This window comes from Perognathus longimembris, chromosome 2 (genome assembly GCF_023159225.1).
Source record: "Perognathus longimembris pacificus isolate PPM17 chromosome 2, ASM2315922v1, whole genome shotgun sequence".
Lineage (NCBI taxonomy): Eukaryota > Metazoa > Chordata > Mammalia > Rodentia > Heteromyidae > Perognathus > Perognathus longimembris.
Window position 1 is genome coordinate 91,323,657 of NC_063162.1, and position 18,719 is coordinate 91,342,375.

Sequence of the window (18,719 nt, forward strand, 5' to 3'; positions counted from 1 at the left end):
ATAGATTTCCAGTTTTTTCAACATCATTACCTGATTAGACTGTTACTTTCTCATTATAAATATCCATATAATATATCTTATACATATTATACATTATACATATTCATGTATAATATGCAGTCACATAAAATATATATTATATTTTACATATTATATATGTGAATATATGTATTTTTTTTCTTGACATCTTTCCCTCCTTGGATCAGATCTCAAAAATGCCCCTATAAACTATTGTACTTATTATAACATTCTTTCAAAGTACAGTTACTGCTTTTTTATGGGCATATCTTATAAATAGGGACTGTTTGACAATGTACTTATTATAAGGCATAAATCATAAAAGAAACTGATTTCAATTCCCCACATCATGGGCTCCCTGAACACAAAAAAAACAACTTGGCACAGCATTTGCTGTTTACTCAAGAGTTCTCTAGTTTCCAATCTGAAGAACTCAACAGGATTAATTATTTTCCCTTATGTTAGCCTTATAAAGAAGATGTAGAGTAATTGTTGGAATAATTACTTAAAAGAAATGGAAGTCTCTGAAAATATGGAAACACTTTAATCTTAAATGACTCTAAAAGATGATACTTTTTATTATACATAAAACAAAAGCAAAATCTGAGGCTACTTTTTTTGTCCAAACTATTTTAAAACACTGTAATTGAAACTTAATATAAGACGAATTGTTTGAACACTTTTTGCTAAGTTTACAGCTATAGAACCAAATGCATCAAGTACAGGAAGAATAGAAAGGGATGTTAAAAAAAAAAAGGCATTTGTCAGAAGAAAAATTCTGAAACCTGATATTTCTCACTTCCAATTATAGAAACAGATAGAAAAAAAATGCCACAGTGAAATCTAGGAGCTGTCCTCAGCTGACAGTTTTTCTTCTATTGTTTTCTTTTACAGAAAATTGGGTTTTCTCAATAGCTAGGTAGGAGTAAAATTCTTGCATGTATGTCAGGTGGGTTTTCCCTCATTCTATGACATGATATCATTTGTGATTATCAAATTTCTTCTTCAGTCTTCATACAACAAGGCAGGACACTGGCTATTTAAAGTTAAAGGGCTAACTACTACATTTCAAATAACTTTAGAACCTGTTTGAAATGTTGAAATTACTGGTAAGACCAAATGAAAGGTGATGAATCTGTAAAGATATAAAGATAATGCAGAAATAGGTCAATTTCTCTCATTAGTATTCTATCCTACCAAATCAGAAAACAATCATTAGGATAAAATGCAGCAGAAGCTTTATTCCTGCTTCCATTTTAACAAAAGCTTGGAATCACTCTTTATTGTAGACTTATTTATTAAAAATTTTAAACCATACTATACTCTGTGAGCATGTGCAATTATTACTCATCTATTGAAAGGAAAATTATTTAAAACATTAGCATAAATATGTGACTTGCAAGTTAACCTGTACCTCACATCTTTTTACACGAAGGTTATAGTTTTATGAGTTACTATGTACAGCTATGGTATGTATAGTGAAACTACTTCAGTTAAGAAAAATGCATTTTGTTTAATACTTTATTTTTCTTACAGTGACAGCAAGGGAGCAAAATTCCATGTATATACATAAATAAAGATATAGATAGATACATATATTCTATATTATAGATACATCTATACTATATACACTATGAATACTATAGAACATATTATATATCTATATGTATGTATGTATCTATCTACCTACCTATTTATCTTGCTAGCCAACTAGCTACAGTTCCAAAGTGTGTAGATAAAGGCTTTCCATGGACTTACTCAGCATAATTAAACTAAACATAATTAACACAATTACATAATTAAGCTAAATCTAGCCAGTTGAAGTGAATCTGAGCTATAAGGCTTATTTAGCCTCATTATTTTTGCTTATTTTTGTTCCACTAAATCAAGATAACTATGCATTTGAGAACATCAGTACATTTCCAACCAAAATTATGGAATGAACAAACATATTGGCTCTGCTGATACCTGCCATAAAAGTTTCCTCTTAACCTTTTCTGCTTTATCTAGCCTGACCATTTATTTGAGAATCAGCTCTTGAAAAGCTATTAAATAAGGAAGGACACGTCCCTTTTTGAAAAAGCACAGTCCTAAGGATTTAGTAATGTAGTTCTGAGGATTAGGGGGAATTTATTAGGGTAGGAAATTATGTAGTGATTACAGCTCAGTACTGTTATAAATCATACGAAGGATTTCACAGACAGAATCTATTTAATTCCTTAAATACCACATAGTTAAAGCTTAGGATATGCTGTTACCAGAGATTATACTATTAAAAAGATTGATAAAACCCAGTTAACCAGTATAGAGGATTATATCGACATTGTAGAAGGTAGCCAGGTCATTCAATATTATTAAAGCCAACAGTAAGTGAAATAGAACGCAAGCAAAAGGAATATATGCATTTTGTCTAGCTGGAAAAAATATGATGTTTTAATTCACAAGTTAGGGAGTTTATACACATACCCCTCTCATATACTTACCTTTCTGTGAACTCATTCACTACAGTTTCACTTAGGTCTAATTGTGTTATATGAAGTCAAATTTGGATTCTAGAACAATTCTGCTTCAAGATAATTTTCAAACCTTTTAAAAAGAGTTAATGGTTTTGATGCGAGAGCTAACCTAAACAAGTGTTAACCATTAGATCTAAGATATTATAATTGACTTCTTTGGAGAAAATAAGCAAAGTTCAACAACTGTACTTAAAAATAAATTATAAAGGAATAAAATTATGTTTAGGCCATTGGAGTCAGTTACTTCAAAACTTACCCTGTAATACATGAAAGCATTTTTTTTTGTTGTCAATTTTCAAATAATACAAGGTTGCTCATTCAATGGGGAACACAGTCAACCAAAGTTTTCTGCATCTACTTTCCTAAAATCAAAATCATCTTCATGAGCTTGAGCATTCAGAAGGTTTACATTTTAAATATACAATACACATTCACCTATCACTAGTATGTAAATGAGAAAAAATCCAGTTTCCCTCTTGAAAAATAGCAAGATGTTCAATTATAGGAATTCCCACAAAACCCTGAGACTTACCACTGGCCTCGAGAAGGCAGTAGCCAGAAGAGAATGTGGCTGACAGGGGAGTGTGGTCCTCAATTTCAGTTCCATGCTGGGTGATCACAGGGCACGAGGTGAGTCCTATTTATTGAGTAATACATCCACTTTGGATTTTTCTTCCGTTCTATGCCTATGATTTGTTTGTTACAATAAAAACTAATGTAGAAGGGCTGGGAATGTAGCATAGCTGTAGAGTACTTACCTAGCATGCATGAATCCCTGGGTTCAATTCCTCAGCACCACATAAACAGAAAAAGGCCAGGAAGTGGTGCTGTGGCTCAAGAGGTAGAGTGCTAGCCTTGAGCAATAAATAAAAAAAGAAGCCAGGGACAGTGCTTCCGCCCTGAGTCGAAGCTCCAGGACTGGCAAAAAATAAAATTAATGTAGAAAAGGATCTTGCAGAAAAATAGGAAATTAAAAAAACATGACCCAGGGTATCTGGTCTCACCTAAAATTGACATGATAACTTCCTAAGAACACTAATATTGCTGATTTTTGCCTACTTGTATGTGAGAATATTGTGAGTATTATGTACAATACTTCAGAGTCCCTTAAAGCAACTTCTATAAAATTTACTCCAATATGTTTATAACAGCTGACTTCATCATCACATGTCATGCCTTTTCACCTTCCATATTATGAATGAAATCATGATTGTTCGATTTATTTTAATATCTTTACACCAACCATCAAATATCTCCCAAATCAAGATAGGTGTTTCTACATTTCCTCTTAAGCAAGGAGCTGACTACTCACTGAATATTGACACTTCTTTTTTTGTTTTTGTTTTTGTTTTACAGCCCGCATATGTTCAATATTTTATTTTGTTTTTTCTTAGCACTAGTAATGGAACCTAGGACATTACACATGTTTGGCAAGCACTCTACCATTTTGAGCTACCCCCTCATCATTTCTCTTTCTATTTTTACTTTTTTAAGTTTTTCATCTTCATTTGTGTTATCATAATATAAAGGTGATGTACCAAGGAGTTATCATTTCATAAATCAGGTAATGAGTTTATATATATATATATATGATAATGTCACCCTTTTCTTGCTTTCTCCATTTTTCACTCCCATCCCTGCCTACAAGTTTCAGAGTTCATTTTCAACATAGTGTTTACTGAGTTCCACAGCTGCATTTGTTTACCCTTTGTCCTTCCATTTCCATGTGTTCTCCCACTCCAAAGGCAGATAAAAGAACAAACAAGACAAAAGGAAAAGAAAGAAAAAATCATCTTGTTTCCATTATTCGCAGGTTAATTTGATAATATTGTGTATGATCAGAAGCACAGAGGCATTGTGCCTTTGTGTTCCTCCCCTAAGAATATCCTCCTTTGGTCTCACTGTGTGTGAATGCCTACACTCATGTATTCATCACTTTTTAAATTGGGAAGAAAAAATGTTGTTCTTTGATAAATGACTACACTTACTTCATGTTGCACCATTTAAAAATCTCTATTAATATTTCTTAAGAGCTTACAAACTTCATTAGGGTATGTAAGGATTCTTTATGACTACATGTTTTTATTAGTTATTTCAGATACTGGATAGCTTCATTGTTTCTCTACATCTTTACCAAAAAGCAAGTGTCCACAGAAATGTGAAGTCATGTTTATGTCAGATCTGCTTTGCCCTTGCTCCCACTTGAGCTGTCAGAAGATATGAACATACTCAAATGTGCAAATTGATGTAGAAAAAGAAGCACATGGCCAAATAGCAAAACACAATGAAAACCCCAAGCTCAAGCAACAACCTCCATTATCAGAGTTGAACTGTTGTAATTTTGATTCAGTCTTTAAATCCCACCCTTGAACAACTAGACTGGGTTTTATAGCATTTGTCTGAGACCTTACAGTATCTCTGAGTGAGTTAAAAACCTTCTGATAAGTATCCAGAATATCCTGAGTAGTGGGTCTTTCTGCAGGAGTCTGGCTCTTACAAGCCTTATGAATATCAAATAAATGGAATCGAACTATATCACTCCCTTCAACGTGACCCAAAAGGAAACTAGACATCTGGAGTCTTCCAGATGTTGGCTTTCTCATCATAGGAAGGCATAAGATCATCATGAAAAGGTATGTCCTCTCCATAGGGCCACAGCTGTTCTGGAGCCACAAAATCCCCATGAAGCTCCCTGTGGCCACACTTTACCAACATCCTGGCGCTGTGGTTCACCAGGGGCAAGGCATCCAAGTCATTTGCCACAATACTCAAGTTCCTTATGAGCAGATACTGGGACAATGTCTTGGGCAAGTCATTAGAATCACACATGACCAGTGTGCCCAGAGGGCTGTGGTGCAAGTAGTTAATGATACTGACCTACTCTATCACCACTGCAGCCCGTGCTGCCATGTGTTCACATTTTAGTGCTTTGAAAGGTTTAGTGTTTCTTCCAGGTTTCTCAAAGAACCCAAGGGGTGATATTCAGTAAGGATACTGTTGTCATCTTCACAATAGCCAAGCGATGTGACAATGTGGTTTGTTTTGTAGAGATTTTAGCATCTGTAGTCCATGGAGGAAATCATCATTCGTTTCCAGACTCCTCAGCCGTGAGAGAGAAACTTCGTGTTCCTTCCACTCAGACAGAAAGACTCTCTTTACAGTTCCTTCCCCAGTGCACTTTAACTGCCTCACTTCTGTCCGTAGCTCCTCACAGGATAGCCAGGGAGAGCAGTTTTCCATCTGCCCCATTCTGAAGTAACCATAAGGACAGGACCTGGGGTCCTCAGTAGGTCATTGAGGGGAAATTAAAAATTGGTTGAGGCAGAGGTAAAGGAGCACATTCATGAGGGCCATAGCAGGCCAACTATCCGGGGGACAGCTTTGTGGGTGAGACCTTTCCTGCTCTCCTGGGGTTTTCCTTCCATGTTGTTATCCTGTGTCAGCTCCTGGGCTTCACAACTGCTTCCTGTTGTGTTGTCTCTCCCTTCTTTTCCAATCCATTCTCCATACAGCAGATGAGATCTTTTTTCTGGAAGCCTGGACTAGTCCTGGCTAGCACATCCCTATTGACACTTCTAATCGATACTAATTTTTATATGTCCTTAGTACCAAGAGTGTACCAAATTCAAAACATATTCAAAAGTAAACATTCACTACTCTATCAGACATATAATATTCAATCAGAATACTTTTTCTTGGAGTTTGCAAGATACTCATACAGATGGAGAAATAAAGTGACCGAAGGAGCTCCATCCCCTTTAACACTATAATGCTATTATCTAGGCTACAAATATTACCTTCACACTCTGTCTTTGTGTCACCGAAGAGGGAAATCAAGGGTTGCTTATTTTAACCACAACTATTTCTGGTACCTGTTACTGGCAAGGAGGCAGTTCCTTCCTAACAAGGTATACAAAACCCCAAGGGTTCCTCTAAACTCATTCTCTGTCCTTTTCAACTTACCTAATAGCCAATTAATCATCATGTCCTGTCAGTTTAATTTCTTAAATTGATTTCACAATCACCCTTCTCTATGTCGCTACTTTGATTGATCTAGTTCAAACACAACTCAGCTGTCAGGACACCACCATTGCAGCAGGCTAGATCATCTGTTTCCCATCTCACAGCCCTATGATGTGCCTGCCATCCACCCTGCTTCATTCCTTCTGCACTGTTCCCTGAAACATCAACAGAATCTTCTCTTCTTCCAGTCAAGTTCAGTCAACTTCAGTGGCTAATTTCTGACAAGGTGGTCTTACTTTCCCAGGTGACTAATTATTATCCTTATCTCTTAGGCTTCTGCTGCAAAAATATCTGAAACCTAGTTATTTCTTGAATTTACTTGACATGCCTGCCAGTGCTATTTATTTTTTGAGGCTATGTATGCCTCATCTCAGTTCACTGACTATAAGACATGTATTCATGAATGGAAAACCTTGAAGATTTTCGATTCTCATTTCTAAAACACAATCTCCAGTCTCTAACTGCATATGATACATTACAGTATATATTATACACAATTTTATTGTTGTAAATCACACTACATCCTTATAGTGTATTATTTATTTAAAAAATCTGTATTTCCTTTCCTGAGAAGTCAAAAGGTAACTCAAAGGCAAGCAGAATGTGTTGATTTTTTTGTACCTACAATTTCTGGTTCAAAGTGTGGGAAATACTTATTCCAGACTCTGGGGAGCTATGAAAAAATTTGGGCTTAATTTCAATCCTTTATGGAGGCCCTGTATAGATATTGTTACAAGTCAAATAACTCTTCAGGGGAGAAGGTGTCATGGATCATCTTAATTGAAGCCAAAAATTATCATCTTGCACATTACATGAGATTTGCAAACCTGCTTCTGAGTTGAAGCTGGTTGGACACAGACCAAACTTCAGAGGCTGGAAAAGAAGGAGAAGATAGTGGTAGCAAGACACGGGAACTACTGTGATATTGTGAGTAAAAGCAGAAACACTGACTAACCTTGGCAAGAATACAGCAAAGTCTTATTAGAGTTTAGTATGTCCCAAGTCTGGGAAAAAGAAAAAAATAATGATAGAAGGAAGCAAGGACCACCATGACACTGCGAGTGATGCAACACTGACTCACTTTTGCAAGAAAGACAAAAATTTCATTATGAATTAATGTTTGCCACCTATCTCCAGGCTTGATTACAAATAATTTATAGACATATATATTATGTATAAATATATAATATTTTTATAGTATATGTATTGTGTTATATGTTATATATTTATTATTATATATTTTAATATTATGATATATCTATTGTATCCTTATATATAATATATAAATATATAATATATGTATAAATATGTTTTTATAATATATAGTATCTTATTCATGGGCTCATGTCTTTTTCCATATAATTTTGTAATGGTTATTATAGAAGGAAAATACATAGTTTTATTTTATTATTCAAATGAAGCAATGCTAGCTACCCAGAATTGGATATGATTCAATGTCTTTGATGTTTAGAAAATGTTGAAATGAAATTTCCTACTGTTTTGAAATAGTTGGACTCCTCAGATGCACTGTTTTATTATTTGAAGATGAAGAGTAAAACTATATTGTATCAAAATCTTTGACATTCATCTTTGCTATTTGGTTGTTAGTAGAGAGTCAAACTTTTTTCTAAATACTTGATTTATGAGTATTATTTACCTTTTTTGTTCTAATCTATTATACCCACCAGCAGAGGAGCCAAAAATAATGCATTATTTCAACAGTATTCATTTATGCAATATATATGCTAAATTATAAAACAAAAATGGGTTAAAATGAAATTGTGCTCAACAAAGAACTTTACTGACTAGTCTATTTATTATTTAGCTCTTGCTACATTGCTGTAGCTGAATTTACTCCAGGCTGCTCACATACATTATTTTCTAAATAAATTAGATATTTTAGGATGATCAAAAGTTCCAAGCCAATTTGGGCTATGAAGTCAGACACTGTCTCAAAAAAATGAAAATAGAAATAAAAATTGATAAAAATATAAAAAATATGTTAGAGATTACATCTATTACAATCTATAATATATTTGCTGTACATGACCCAATTTTCAGAAGCATTAAAATTAATAGTACAAGAAAAGTAGTGTTCATTAGTTACAAAAGAATTGGTAATCTAAAGATAAGGAAGGAGAGACTTACTTCATTTTGTGTATAACACTGCAGTTTCCAGCTGAATTTTAAGTAACTTTCTCAAGACTATAAGCCAAGTATATAATGTGGATAGGACTCATAATGGATTGACTGGCCATGAGGTCTCCAGATCAAATACTTTTTTCCTGCACTATATCCAGTAGACAGGAGATTGACATTTAGCAAAGCGTGTTGAATTACATTTAAAATCTACAGAGAACAAAGCCCAAGGTGATATATCATGTGGAGTTGACATTGTAATAAAAAGAACAATGAGTAAATGTAATAGTCAAGTAGGATATCCAATGTAGAAGAGTATACATGCAATGGGAGGGGGGAGGGTGATCAATGCCTGAGGGAGACTGAAATGTTTGGGAACTGGTGTTTCTAACCTGGTTCAAACTTGTTAGATTAAAGTTCTAATACTCTCATCAGTAAAAGAGAATCTAGCTGGCAGGATGGATACCCCTGAGAAGGAAATACATCAAACTGGAACATTTGCTCTTCTCTGTTCTAGAATTTCCCAGTTTTCAGATTTGAACCATAAGTTCTTTTGAACCTCAAATATCTGATTTTGATTTGTATTTATTTTCTTTATAGTCAAAGGATGTTGGACACATCTTCCTGTGATTATCTGTCATCTTTCTATGTTGTTTGGTAAGCCATTCCTCTTACATGCCTTGACCAAAATGTTTGTCTTTTTAAAAATTGATTTAAATTTTATTTTATTATAAGAGTGATGTCAGAGGGGTTACAGTTACATAAGTAGGGTATATTTCCTGTTAAACATTGTTATCTCATCACTTGTTTTTGTTTCTGTTGTATTTATTGGTACCAGGGTCTGTACTTGGGGTATCACAATCTGGGGTGGCACTTGACTCCCCATCCCCATCCTCAACCTTATTTTTCACTGGTTATTTTAGAATAGGGTCTGCCTTCTCATAGCAGGGTATTCCAGGGCCACAAACCACCTACTTAAGACTTCTGTGTAAATGCTGGGAACACAGGCAGGCACCCCCATATATGAGTCTCATGGACTTTCCTGCCCAGGCTGTCCTGGACCCAGGATCCTTCCATTCTCAGTCTCTGAAGTAGATAGAAATCTGGCATGAGCAGCACCTGTCCAGATTTTGTCCATTTAAAATTGTGTTGTTTTCCAGAGTGGCTGGACATGCTTATATTCTCACCAACAATGAAGTAGGGTTCCATTTTGGCCACATCCCCTCCAACATTTGTTATTGTTAGTTTTCTTGATAATGGACATTCTTACTGGGGTGAGATGGAATCTCAATGTTGTTTTGATTTGCATTTCTTTTATGGCCAGTGATATAGAGGACTTTTTCATATGTCTCTTGGCCATTCTCATTTCCTGTTCAGAGAAGTCTCTTTTTAGGTCTTTAGCCCTTTTGTTGAGAGGGCTGTTGGTTCTTTGAGGTTTTGCTCTGGAGGAATTTAATTTTTCAGTTCTGTATATATTTTAGATATGAGGCCTCTGTCTGTTGTATGGCCGGTAAAGATCTTTTCCCAATCTGTGGGCTGTTTATCTTGCAAGCTATGTCCTTTGCCCTGCAGAAGCTCTGCAGTGTGATGCAGTCCCATTTGTCTACCCAAAAGATTACAAACAAGAACAAACTAAAGCCACCAGCACAACAATGTTCATCGCATCACAATTTGTTATAGCTAAAATATGGAGCCAACCCAGATGCCCCTCAGTAGACAAATGGATCAGGAAAATGTGGTACATATACACAATGGAATTTTATGCCTCTATCAGAAAGAATGACATTGCCCCATTTGTAAGGAAATGGAAGAACTTGGAAAAAAATTACACTAAGTGAAGTGAGCCAGACCCAAAGAAACATGACTCTATGGTCTTCCTCATAGGGAATAATTAGCACAGATTTAGGCTAGTCACAGCAGAGGATCACAAGAGCCCACAAGCTATACCCCTATGAACACATAATATGATGCTAAGTGAAATGAATGCTATTTTATGGAAAATAGTGTTATAGCACTGTTGTAATTACTTTCAACATGCCATGTGAAACTGCAGATTCTTTTGTTGATCTGCTTGTATCCCCTTCCTGAGGTTGTATCTGTGCTATCACTGTATCTCATCTGAGTACCTTAGATACTGTATATACTGGTATTAAAACTAGGGAAGTGAAAGGGAATATCAAAATCGAAAGACAAAGGATAAAAAGACCAACGACTCCAAAAGCAATATTTGCCAAACCATTTGGTATAAACCAACTGAACAACTCTTGAGGGGAGAGAGAAAGGGAGAAAGGAAAGGGGGAGTGAGGGAGGAGGTAAAAATAGTACAAGAAATGTGCCCATGGCCTTACATATGAAACTGTAACCCCTCTGAACATCATTTTAACAATAAATAAGTAATTATTATTTTAAAAAATTAAAATTATTTGGTTCAGTTTTTAACTCCCATTTCCTATAGGGAGCAGCAAGTTTTCTTCTTCTCTGTCTTTCTCTGTGTCTCTGTCTCTGTGTCTCTCTCTGCCTGCCTCTCTCCCTCCCATCCTTTCTCTCCCTCCCTCCTTCCCTCTCTCTCATTCCCTTGCTCATTCTTTCTCTTGCTCTCCTCCTCTCTCTACTCTCTCTTTCCCTCTCTCACTCTCCCTCTCTTGCTCTGCTCTCTCCCTCTCCCTGCTCTCTCCATCCACTCCTGGAGAGGAGAGTTGCAGTTGTGGAAGAGCTTTTTAATCACACACACACACACACACACACACACACACACACACACACACACACACACACACACTATAGATTGATTCTTTCCATCACAATATATTATGCCCATAAAACCAAAACTAACTTACAAAAAAGTGTCCCTTAGATAAAAAATTGCTATAAGGAACATTATGAAATATGTCTAGAGAAAACTAAGAATCAATCAAAACAACACAACAAGAATGTCAAAACTGAACTGAAAACTTCAAAATTTCGTTAGTATGTCCCCCAAAGCAGCTGAGTTACTCCAACTGGAATGGGCCCCATGTGATTTCCTAGTCCCCAAGTTCACAGTGTGAGTTTTACCCAGGCAGCCAAATCTAAATGGGAAAACTTAAAAGTGTTCAATAAACTTTCTTACTGAGATCTGAATGTTATCCTACTAATAAGTTCCAACTTATATTGCACAGTCTGAGGCATCATTCCCCCAAATGTTATGTTAGCCAAGTTTCCTGGAGAAGCAACTCAACTGTGCAGGACATAAGGAGGAGAAGGAAATAGGTGGAGCACAGAAACCAATTTTCAGAATTGCCAAGCAGGGCTCCATCTCTCAAGAGGGGAGCAACCATCTCCACACCTGGATATCATTAAATGTAACATTGTTGCTGGGGCCAGGATGAAACCAGAGCTGAACTTGGACACTTCAGACTTAACAGCCTCCTGAGACATTGAGAAAATAGTAAATTTTGGAAATTGTGGTCTCTAAGTTCATGCAACTATCCTTTTACATAAATACAACACAGAGCAAAACAAAGAAAGAAAAAGGTTGCATATGGTTACTGTTCTGCTGCCAATATTTTTAATTCAGGAGAAGCAGGGAGGTTCTGTCACAAAAATAGTCTTTTCTAAACTGAAAAGAAAATTTAAATGATCATTTTGTGAATTTGATTAAAGTAAGCATGGAAACTTCTAGAAAAATGATACAGTAATGTCTTCCCTGCTGGATGCTTATTACTAACATTTACCTGGAAAATGTAGACTGTAAATAAATGAGTATACGTTCCAGTTTCCCACACATATTCTGCATGACAGAGGTTTCAGTCAAGAAGACTAATGACTCTCTGAAGGGAAGTTTCAGACTCTTAAAGAAGAACAAGAATAGCCTGTTCAAATTAAACTTACATTTAAATAAACTCATGTTGGAAAAATAAACAACTGCTACCTTTTTCAATGCAAACAGACAGTAATGGTATACATACATATGTATATATAGTGGTATATATATGGTGTATATGATATATGTGTCTATGTATATGTATAAGTATCCCCTTCAAAGAAGGATGTATTAGGGCTGGGGATATGGCCTAGTGGCAAGAGTGCTTGCCTCGTATACATGAAGCCCTGGGTTCGATTCCCCAGCACCACATATACAGAAAATGGCCAGAAGTGGCGCTGTGGCTCAAGTGGCAGAGTGCTACCCTTGAGCAAAAAGAAGCCAGGGACAGTGCTCAGGCCCTGAGTCCAAGCCCCAGGACTGGCCAAAAAAAAAAAAGAAGGATGTATTAGAATCTCCAGGGGAAGACATATGTTTATATTGTAATAACACATAGATAACACATAGATAGGGTTTTAAAAGGTTTCAAATAGGGTTTTAAAAGGTTTCAAATAGGGCTGGGGATATAGCCTAGTGACAAGAGTGCCTGCCTCGGATACACGAGGCCCTAGGTTCGATTCCCCAGCACCACATATACAAAAACGGCCAGAAGCGTTGCTGTGGCTCAAGTGGCAGAGTGCTAGCCTTGAGCAAAAAGAAGCCAGGGACAGTGCTCAGGCCCTGAGTCCAAGCCCCAGGACTGGCCAAAAAAAAAAAAAAAAAAAGGTTTCAAATAATTTACTATAATGTATAACTTTTTTTTTGGCAGTCCTGGGGTTTGAACTCAGGATCCTATATTTGCTGAGCACACGTTTTATCTCCTGGTCCCTATGTTCAGTTCTTTTGAATGCTTATTTTTGAGATTAGATCTTACATTTTGTTCTGGCCATGCCTGAATTGTGATCCTCTTATTTTATGCTCTTCCCTGTAGCCAAAATGATAAATTCACACCACCATATGAGGTTTTTCTGTTGGCATGGAGATCTAACAAACATTTTTTTTTTTTTGCACTCTCCTGGAATGACAGTCCTCTGGAAATTTGCCTCCCATGTGGATGAGATTACAGACACACAGCAACAGGCACAACTATTGGTTGAGATGGAGTCTTATAAAGTTTTTTTTCTCAAACTGACCTCAAACTGCTATCCTTCTGATCTCTACCTCCGGAGTAGCTAGGGTTGGAGGTGTGAACCTCTAGCACCTAGTTGCATAATTATTTTAAGTGATATTTTTCTTTTTAGTAGACTACACTTTTCTCCAATTTGTCAAAGTTTTCAAAGAATTATGACCTAAATTTTAACACTAAAATGATGCTCCAAATACTTGGAAATTTTAATTTGGAAAGGCCTAATAGATACAACAACCAACATAAGAAAATAAATCTCTATCCTTTGAAGTCATATGGATCTCCGATTCATGCTATATTTCGGCTCTCAAATGTCCCCTAGAGATTTGAAGGCTTAGTCCTCAGGGTGATGCTGTGGAGGCAGTGAAACGTTTAGGAGGTGAGCTGGGATGTAATGAAGAAAATTGGATCATTTTGAAAATGCCTTTGAAAAAATGTTGGGACGCTAACATCTTCCTGTTTTGCTTTTGCATTTCCCATCAGTTGTGAACTGAACAGACTTTCTCTTCCACAGCAAATTGCCACAGTCCCAATGCCACAGGAACAAGCAACTTATGGAGAGATCCCTCTGAAATCATGAGTCAAAATAAGTGGACCTTGTGAGACTGATTATTTGGGCCATTCTGTACAGCATTGCAAATCCGCCTGTGCATATAGCTGTATAAATCTATCAGGTGTGGCACCACAACATACTGTGGGTTGACTAAATTCTCTTCTTAGACAGTGATTGATCTGGGTTTTATTGGCCTAGAACATGTAAAGCCCTGGGCTTAAAACCAAGAAATTCATACCATTTAGATATTTTAGGGTACTATTATATTACTTATGGGAAAGCATACACTTTATTTTTTTTCCTTGTTCTTCTTTCTGTCTTACTTAGACCAAAAAGCAATTCTTAAGGTCTCAACTCTGAAAGAGTTTACAGAGTTTTAAGACCAGAGTCTATGTCTAACTCTCCCAAGGAGAATGTCTATCCACTTCCTTCCTCCAGGCAGGTCAGAACCCTGCTGGTACAATGTATTCCTGTTTACTTAAGCGAGAATTCCTCTGGATGGACTTATTCATAGGCATGGATGGTTTTATGATTTGGCAAAGGATGATCTGGCTCCTTTAGCAGGTTTCTTATTGGTGCCTCATAAGATTCTTGCTTTGCAAGCATCTTGTTTAGTAAACAAAACTAAACTGGTAGCAAGATATCTTGCACCTCTGTACTTGGGTGGAATGAGAAGAGAGGCTGAGCTATAAAGAGAAGCCAATGTTCCCTCTTCATCAGCTGGGGTCTTGTGAAATCACGTTTTAATTTGTCAGGCTCTTCCACTGACTGCATCACCAAAACTAGAAATTTGATGAATCTTCTCCCAATAGATGAGAATCTGTTTCCATTAAAGGAAGTTGGAGCATGCCAAAGTCTCCGAGGACATTTAACAAACTTCAAGTTGTTTTTGAGTGATGACACCAACTGACCAACAAGTGTATAGTCTCAGTTAATAACATTCCTGCTTGAATTGATAAATTGTTATACTTCAGCTTTCTGTGAAACCGACAAGGTTGTCACTGCATTACAGTTTAGACTAGGTGATTTCTGGCCAGCCTACTGACAACTTCCTTTCTTGCTGCCAGACAACTTCAGGCCCTGGCCTGACATTCCATGCCTCTTGTGACTTCTTCTACCCTCCCTCCCTCACTCCTGTCTTCTTCATCTCACTAGAATAAGTGATCACTACACTCAAACCAAATTTTTACTAGTTTTTGAGTTTGACTCCTATGAAGAAACACTGCCAATCATTGAACAACATGATGAAGAACAATGAAGTTGTTTCCAAATGCATGCCCCCTCCCTGAGTATAACCATGTTGTCCTAGTGTAGAAAAAGAAAGAATTGTTCTAATTATTGTATAAGTTAAGTTATATATTGAAAAAATTGACACTTATATTTTAAAATAGCAAACATGTATTAACTTTCTCTGGTAGCCTTTAAGAGAATTAGCATGAACTCAGAAGATTTGTACTTGTAACAATAATATTGTCTTCTGGTTATTTTCATTTATTAACTAAAAATTATTCTCTCCACTTGGATTTCTCTTGTGTTATCAATAAAGATTGAATGTTTTTGAATTTCTTAGTACTACAGAAAAGGATGGGAGAAAAGCAGGGAATGAAGGAAGATGGTTTCTGAACTTCAATCTTGTATCAAATATTCCATTGATCTTCAGGATTAAAAGCACAGTAAATGTACATTCTAATATATTAAAAATGCTGTATTTAACTTAGAAAATGTTCATGTATGGGGTTTATTGATTTAAATTATGTTTATTTATTATGCTTATTGTTTTAAATTATGCATACTTATTGTACATACCTATAGTGAAACATGGGATGTTCCAACACACATAGTCTGTCAGCAATGCTCAAATCACAGTAAACATGTCCATGGATGCAATCATTTTTCATTTCTTTGTGAAGACAACCTGTAGATTTTTTTCTAGCTCTTTTGAAATATCCAGTACATTGTCATTAACTATAGTCCTCAAACTGCCTTATAGATTACCAGAGCTCATTTCTCCCTTCTTTCACTTAGTACCTGATGATCAACTTTTCTCCAACTTTCCCTCTACTTTACCCACCTCAGCCTCTAAAAATTGTTTAATATAACACTGATTTCAGCTAAATGAAATGGATTTTTATTTTTCTCCTATAAAATATTATCTTAATGGGACCCTAAAAATAGTCATAGGTTTTGTATACTCAGAAAATAAACAAATGAGGAAGGGGGTAACACTGTTCAAAAAGAAATTTGCTTGTCACATTTCTTATGTAACTGTAGACCCTCTGTACACATTTTCACAATAAAATTTAAATTAAAAATAAAACAAAAAAGAAAGAAACATACTTGTGAATTTGTAGATGTGTTTTAAATATCAACTTTTATATACTAAAATGGTCATATCAAATTTATCTTATTTTCTGGCTTGAAAATGAAAAGTTCATGCTTTATACAGTTAAAAAACTGCATATCTTCAATTACTTCCAGCATTCTTTCTTTTAATTGTTTCTGATAAAAATATAATGATGTTTATCATGTTTATGAACATCCTCCAGAACATTGATTAGTAAGTAGGATAATTTAGTCTGAAAACTCTTCCTCCTAAGATTTAGATGAAGATAAATTATGTTCACAGAGCACAGTGTTTAGACTGAAGAATTTTAAAACAAGTTGTAATAATAACAACAACAACATTCCAATACTATTAGCTAATTGAATTTAAATTCAAAAAGCAGGTGTTTAAAACTTAAAAAATTAAGTGATGACAAAGGAGTCTTCAAATTATTACCAGACAATTAACTGAATATTACTGCTTCATAGTAGAGTAGGCAATCCTTTTCTATGTTAATTATATACAGTATGCCTTACATTTGATATAGATCTATCTCTCTGAAATGGAGAAGTCATTCTGTGACTCCTATCCTAACTTTATCTAAGGGTGCAGTCCTCAGGCACAGGATCTATGTGATCTCTGTCCTATTTCTGTGGTCTGAGTGGTATGAATCTCATTAGTAGAACTAATAAACAAATGAGAATTAGGGATGAATGAACTATTATGGACTCAGTAAACCAGAAAAGTCCTAACATAAAGAAGAAATAGTACCAAAGTGTTCTATAGACTCAATATAATCTTCACTGAAATCATAATGATATCTTCACAAAGCTAGAAAAAAATTTAAGTTTACATGAATATATAGAAAAATTGCTGAGATTTCCATATTAAAATTTTTATTTTTCAAAAAAATTTAACATTAATAATTTTATAATAAATGTATGATCACTTGAGTATTTACAATACTCCAGACACTGTAATAACCCCTTATGTGTATAATTTTTTTAAAACTCCTTAATAGTCTACAAATATAGCCTTATTCTACTAACTTGACACATAACGGAAATGAAGATCTGAAACTAAATCTTTCACTGCTTGTAGCTAGATTGTTAATAGAGAACAGGTTGGATTCAGAATGCATTGACTCCAAGTAGGCAAAATTAATCCACTGTGACACGGATTGAAAATGCAGTAAATTCAATCTCAGTTCATTCTTGCCTAAAAACTCTCAATTCTATTAGTATGGATTTCATCTTCCAGTTAATTCTGTCATTTGAATTTCTTTAATAGAAACATGGACAAAATTTATCTTTTCTCCTTTATTCCCTGCATAAAAAATGGCTATTTCATACCGTTATCAAGATGAATTGCCTTAGACTCCATATCTTATATTATATTCATGGTTCCAGTGAAAATATTCAAAATACCTGAATCCAGAAACAATGGCTTCTGTGGTAGAGATCAGCTGAAATAATCCCACTGAAATTGATAATTACCAACACTGCCAAATAAAGAAAATCCTAATGGGCTGCTTCTCTCGTCTATTACATACTGAATTGTCATAACAAATCTTAACTCTTTTTTGTCAGCACATACATTCTTTCATAGGGAAACAGGAACCACAGTGATCACTCTTCAGACACTTCCAAAAATGAGATCTATGCCAGGTTCATAGATTTATGAGATCTGTGTTTGGGTCTCTCTGCCAAGGACTCAGAGCAGGAGGATGTTTGTATTGCCATTGTCCTCTTTTAGTTCTGCAAGGATTCCCCTCTGTGTTTCTCTAGCCTCTTCCTCTCTGATGGACCATCCTAAGACCAAGATAAACAGAGAAGGAGGATTTGTTAGTTAATCTTTTGTTTTATAAATCCTATTCAAATTCCTGTCCTCTTGTGCTCCTCTCTGAATGTTTTAGCTGTTGCTGACTTTCATCGTGTTTCTCCTATTTGAAACAGCAAGAAAAAAAATCTATCCAAAACATTCTGTCAGTACCCTTTGTGTTATAAAAATTAAACTCTCAGAATTCTCTTGAAAGGCCTTTTCTTCCTGTATGATCCCATTCTTCTTTTTTTTTTTTGTTTTCTTTTTTGTTGCCAGTCCTGGGGCTTGAACTTCAAGCCTGGGCTCTGTCCCTGGACCTCTCTGTGTGGCACTTGAGCCAGAGCACCACTTCTGGCTTC

The 18,719-nt window shown here is 35.6% G+C and overlaps 1 pseudogene; it reads right to left on the minus strand.

The window, feature by feature from the left end:
• Positions 1-1,121: 1,121 nt before the first annotated feature.
• On the minus strand, positions 1,122-5,959 carry LOC125345109 (annotated as a pseudogene).
• Between the last annotated feature and the right edge of the window lie 12,760 nt (positions 5,960-18,719).